Below are 6,746 nucleotides of genomic sequence, written 5' to 3' on the forward strand. Positions count from 1 at the left end.
AAACATTTGATATTGACGTGGAGTGGAACTCTGTACAAGCCTTCTGGGGCTTCGTTCCCTCCTTGCACAATTTCTTGTGTGCTAAATAAAATAAAATAAACTAAAAAAACATAAACTAAGAACACCTATCAACTTTATTCATTGCAGTGGTAACCAGACAACGAAATGCAGTTTATAATCTAACCAGAACAGAAGTGCAAATAGTGATATAAAACATGATAATGATCAGTGATAAGTATAGTATGGCAAGTAGCCTACAAGGAAATAGCAGTAAGCTATGTACAGTTAATGTACAGTACAATGTCAGATATATGATGTCAATGTCAGCACACTGTTTTTCTTTTAAACCACAACATTTTAGCATTATTTTAGCTTTTTAAATCATAATACTGTTTTTCTTACTATTATTTTTAAATGACTAGACTTTTTAAATAGGCACTACATTTTATAAACACTGTTATATCTGTCTGTTTTTACTGTATGTATGTGACCTATGTGTGTTTTTAATGTGGATAACGTATTCATGAACTGCACAAAGCCTGTCAAAGGAGAATTTCTGTCACTCTGTGACAGACAATAAAGCAATCTTGAATCTTGAATCTTGATTCATTGCAGTGGTACCAGACAACGAAATGCAGTTTATAATCTAACCAGAAGTGCAAATAGTGATTTAAAACATGAATAGTGATCAGTGATAAGTATAGTATGGCAAGTACAAGGGAATAGCAGTAAGCTATGTACAGTTAATGTACATGTCACTTTATTGTCACTTTTTATTACTTAGATGGGCACCTGCCCAATAGTAATTAGCCGTTTTCAGACAATCTAGGTTTTTGTGGCTGTTTTTCTGGTGGATTTGGCGGTTTTTAGACTGTGGTTAGGCTGGAATCAATCCCATCTGGCAACCCTGGAGGAGAGGGTAACCCTGGCAACCCTGCCTGACGTCCCCTTCAGCCAGACGACGTCATTCATGTTGACGGTTGACTTTGTCAACTGACAAGCAAGTTTAACCGACATCTGAATATATACATATATCTATATAACCCGTCCACAAACTCAGTTTCTGTAAAGAACAGTTAATGAATATCGTGGCATAGTGAACTAGTGAAGTCATTTCAACCCAAATGGCGGAGGAGCTGTGTACTAACAGGAGCTGTGTATGTCGTAACATGAAGGTTTGGGCCTTCATGTTGTGTTTGCTGGTCATGATGGTGGCGGTTGGTCTGCCCGCTCCTCCAGAGAGCAACACTGTGGTGGAAGACTCCTCAAACTACCCCGACGACGCTCCGCTCGCTGCACAACCCCCCGGTTTGCTTATACAAGGTGACCTTTGTGGTTTATTTATTTTGGTAAAATGTTTGTTGTTGCTGACTAAAGCTATAGCTCCATTGAGAACATCACTAAGGCATGCGTTCGTAAAATTCGCTCTGGAATCTGAGCAACACTCCTGGAATGCCTCTCGTCTTGACTTAGCAGAACTTGACTTAGCAGAGGCGTTTATCCAAAGCAACTTCCAAGTACATTTGTGTAGAGTAAGGAATGAATCATCTATACGTCAGTCGTCATAACAACACAAATCTATGCTAGGACCAGATGCCATTGGCAGTCACAATGCTAGAGTTCAGAACGACATACTACACATGACAAGTCAACAATGATCAAATTAATAATCTAAATAAAGCAGAATGTAACCCTAACCCTGGTCTTACATAACCCTAACCCTGGTCTTACATAACCCTAACCCTGGTCCTGGTACTACATAACCCTAACCCTGGTCTTACATAACCCTAACCCTGGTCTTACATAACCCTGGTCTTACATAACCCTAACCCTGGTCTTACATAACCCTAACCCTGGTCTTACATAACCCTAACCCTGGTACTACATAACCCTAACCCTGGTCTTACATAACCCTGGTACTACATAACCCTAACCCTGGTACTACATAACCCTGGTCTTACATAACCCTGGTCCTGGTACTACATAACCCTGGTGTTGGTGGGAGCCCTGATTTCTGTTTTACAGAGCTACGAACAGAGCGTCACATGTGGTGAAGTTTCCTTTCAGTTTCAAACTCAAGTTAGCTAACGTGATCCTGAACGATGATGATGATGATGATGATGATGGTGGTGGTGGTGATGATGATGTGAATGATTGTGAAGTAGCTCTATTATGTTTGTTTCACACAGGGGAGACACAGAGGAGTGGCAGGGTCAAACCCAGGGTGAAATGTAAATGTAACATCCTGACAGACCCGTCCTATGCTGAGCCCATGGTGAAAGTCAACCTGGGTTTGGCCTGGGGTTGTCTCTTTTTCTGTGGCTTCATCGTGATGGGTATGTGACCTTCTTTTTCTTTTTACCAGCATATTAGCACCTGGCTACAATAGATGGTTGTATTGCTCCTCATTCTGACATTCATAATGATGTTTCCACTACTAGAATGTCATTAATAGTGATGTTTCCACTGCTAGAATGTCATGACTGTTGAGCAATTCAACCATATAGGAGAATCCAGAGAAAACTGCTACTATAGCCTAATGCTGTACAGCATGAATTAATTCTCTTGTTGCACATGGCAGTCCTTTATTGAGGTGAAACAAGAGAATCAATTAATGCTGTACAGTGTTATAGTTGTTGTGACTTTAATCATCTGGATCCTTCTCTGGATCTCAGAGAAGACAAGGTTCCCAGACAATCAGCAGGGACTTCAAGGTTATACTTCAAGGTTGTGGTGATGTTTGTTTTTGGTGCTTATGTCTCTGACAGTTTGTGTCTCTTGTCTGTTCTCGCCAGCTTTAATCTTGGACGCTACTAGAATCTCCAAGGAGGCCAGGAGGAGGTCTGATGCCCTACACACTGCTAGGATGAAGAAAGAAAGGGAAAGAGTTGAGACCGATGGCCTGTAAGTGATATCACCCACAGCTCAAAAAGAAACATCAGTGTAGATTGTATGTTTTTGCTGTGTGAAATTAGATTAGGTGGATGGTCTGACTGACTACAATCACGCCAAACGTCCTTCCGTCCACAGGCCAGATTGTAGATATTGCAGTAATCAAATGTCTGACGTAGTTGACATGCGGACCAAAAGGATCAGACTGTGTCACATAAGGTGTAATCTGTTTCTTAAGAGTCGCGGGGGAGGATCCAAGAGGACCTTGAGGATCTCACACAGTGGAACCAGCAGAAAGTCACATCTCAAAAGAACATCTTGAAGACTTACACTTTCTGTTTCTGTGACTACGTCCCATACTAAGGATTATAATAAAAAGACATACTTGCATTCAAATGTACGCCCAGGGTTTTGTGTTTGGTTCACAACCACCTGTATTTTTGATACATTTTGATCACCTTTTGTGTTGTTAATGAATAATTTATGATAATGAACACTTTAGACTCTTCTCACTAGGTGTGATACTAATCCCAAATCAAATCAAATTGTCTTTGTCACTTTTACATTTACATGTTTTGGTATTTACCAGATCAATCAATGTCAATCAATACATTTGACTAGTGTAAGTAAGTGAATCATCTATCCACCAGTCATGTGGAGGAGAAGTGAGTTATGCTCAGGCGAGGGGACGTTGGCAGTCGTCTGCTAGAAGAAGGAAGAAGCAGAGGTGAATAGTCTGACTCCTCAAAGAGAGGGAGAGGGAGGAAGGGTGGGAGGGAGGGAGAGAGAGAGGGGGGGGGGGGTGTTAAAGACAGGGAGGCAGGGTGGGAGGGAGGGAGGGAGGGAGCAAGGGGAGGGTGTGTGAGAGAGAGGAAGGGAGGGTATGTTAAAGAGTAAGTAAGTAAGTAAGTAAAACGTTATTTATATAGCACCTTTCATACAAGAAATGCAGCTCAAAGTGCTTTACAAAGTGCTTTACAAGAGGGTAGGTGAGGACACACCTTAATCAGTTTCTCCTGTCTTTGTCGCAGTGTTTGAGTCAGAAGGAATGGTTGAGTTCCGGTCTCATACAGCCCTCAGATTTCAACACTCTGTGGGTGGCTGGATGGGAGGGTGTTGGGTGTGGGTATGGGTGTGAGTGTGGACTCCTTTGTAAAAAGATATTGGTTTCAATGGGACTCCACAGAAACACACACACACAGACAGAGACAGACAGACAGACAGACACACAGACACACAGACACAGACACACACACACACACACACACACACACACACACACACACACACACACACACACACACACACACAGGTGAGAGGGAACACCATGTACATAGGATAGATAGACAGGTGAATACATGGAGAGAGGATTTCAGAACATGTACATGTTTTTTTGACCGAGGAGGAGAGCTGTCTTCACATCCACTCCCTGCTATCTTACAGATAGCTCCTTAATGCAGCATCAGAACTCAAACACACCATTTTACCAACTCTTATAGATCATTATATCATCCACTCTCTCTCCTCAGGGTCAGAGCAATATGACAACCCTAGGGTACATAAGGTTGCAGAGAATAGGAAATGTTAGAATAGGTATAGCATAGCATAGAGTATAGCAATAGGTTAGAATAGGTATAGCATAGCATAGAGTACAGCACAGTGTACAGTACAGTATAGTGGATAGTGTACATAGCCTTTATTTATGTAAACCAGCTCCTTTCCCTTCTTGTTTTTTTTTCTTTCCTAGCACCAGGGGAGCCACCCCTCCTAAATTTCGTTGTTTGGTACCTGTACTATATCAATGACAATAAAGACCATTCATTCATTCAGAGACTCTGGGTCTCAGAGTTCATCATCAGTCTGACTGATAATCTAATGATTCATCTGGATTGTTTCATGATCAGTTGAATTCCAGAAATAAGTTTAAAAAGTAATAACATAATATATATTTATATAATATAGAAAACTCCCACGCTTCTGTTTTGTCAGTCTATTAATAATAATAACTTTTATTTGTATAGCGCTTTTCCTGCAAACATTGCAGCTCAAAGTGCGCCAATCATTATATAATCATGATTAAATTATTTAGTCATTTAAAGGCAACATTAAAAAGATGGGTTTTTAGTCTTGACTTGAACATATTTGCTGAGGTTGCATCCCTAATGTCAACTGGCAGTGCATTCCACAATTTGGGTGCATAAAGTGAGAATGCAGCCTCACCAAATCTCTTCTTTTGTACATGTGGTACACAGAGAAAACCAGCATCAGAAGACCTGAGAGCTCTATTGGGCTGATATGCTAGCAAAAGGTCTGAACATATTCTGGTGCTATGCCAGTGAGAGCTTTATAAACAAGCAGAAGGATCTTGAAATCTATTCTGAATTTAAACAGGAAGCCAGTGTAGAGTTTCTAAAATAGGAGTTATATGAGCTCTTCTGCTTGTTTTGGTTAAAACTCTCGCTGCTGCATTTTGGACTATTGCACTTTTCCCCCCCACATATTTCACGATGAGCAAATAACCATCTGGTTGTCATCAACTGCTGCAGACAGGATCTGAGGCAGGAGTAGAAACCTACACTGACACAGTCCTGAAGACTTTACAGTCAGAGACTCCTCCATGCATCTCACAGGACCTGGACTGCTGCCCTCTAGTGGTCAGAGTGGGACTGACACTACACACACAGAGGACACATCACAATTACAATTATTTGAGTATATTTGTATACAACAAATGGACTAATATAAATTACACTGTCAGTTGTGTGTGTGTGTGTGTGTGTGTGTGTGTGTGTGTGTGTGTGTGGTGTGTAGTGTGTGTGTGTACTCACACTACACCCGACCCCCTCCTCCCCTCCACCCATTCCTTGTTTGGGTCCAGTGTGTTGTGCTGTGTGTTTGGGTCCAGTGTGTTGTGCTGTGTGTTTGGGTCCAGTGTGTTGTGCTGTGTGTTTGGGTCCAGTGTGTTGTGTTGTGTGTTTGGGTCCAATGTGTTGTGCTGTGTGTTTGGGTCCCAACACAACACTAACACCAAAGGCATATGTAAACATTTTATAATATTCATAAAACCATTACCAGATTTCAGATTGAAATTAAATTCTGTTTATTGATCCATTTAAACAATTGCATTAGACATACAGAGTGTACACACATACACATACAGTGTAGACATACAGTATTGTCAATATTGACACTCAGTTACTTAAGAGCTCTGTAATCAGTAATCACATGAATGGAATTATGTAATGGACAGCACTTGAAACCTATAATCTTTGAACACTGCCCTCTGGTGTCAGAATGGGAACACTGCGGAATAAAACATTGCAACATGCACATGTGTAGACATCTTACTGACAGCCAAACATTGTACAGAATCATGGACATACAAAATACCGCCACATGGTGAAGTTCATCATGGAGACACTTTCCAACCGCAGCTTCATCTTACAGACCAGCAGTGGCCAGTGCAGTAGGCTCAGAAGACTGAGGAATGGGGTACCGCAGGGGTCTGTTCTCTCGCCGATGCTGTTCAACGTTTACATCCACGACCTACCTGATACAGCATCTAGAAAGTATGGCTACGCAGACGATCTTGCCATCATGCTGAGCCGACCAACGTGGAAGGCGATGGAAGAGGGTCTTAACGTAGACATAGGCACACTGGTAGCATACCTTCGAAGGTGGCGTCTACAACTCAGTGTCGGAAAGACAGTCGCAGCGGCATACCACCTTAGCACCAGAGAAGCCAGGAGGGAACTTGAGGTGCACGTTGACAATGTCTGGAGGTCCAGCAAGCCCCGAAGTACCTTGGAGTGCGCCTGGATCGGACATTATCCTTCAAACAACACCTGGAAGAA

This window comes from Nansenia antarctica, assembly GCF_963989245.1.
Source record: "Nansenia antarctica genome assembly, chromosome: 19".
Taxonomy (NCBI): domain Eukaryota; kingdom Metazoa; phylum Chordata; class Actinopteri; order Argentiniformes; family Microstomatidae; genus Nansenia; species Nansenia antarctica.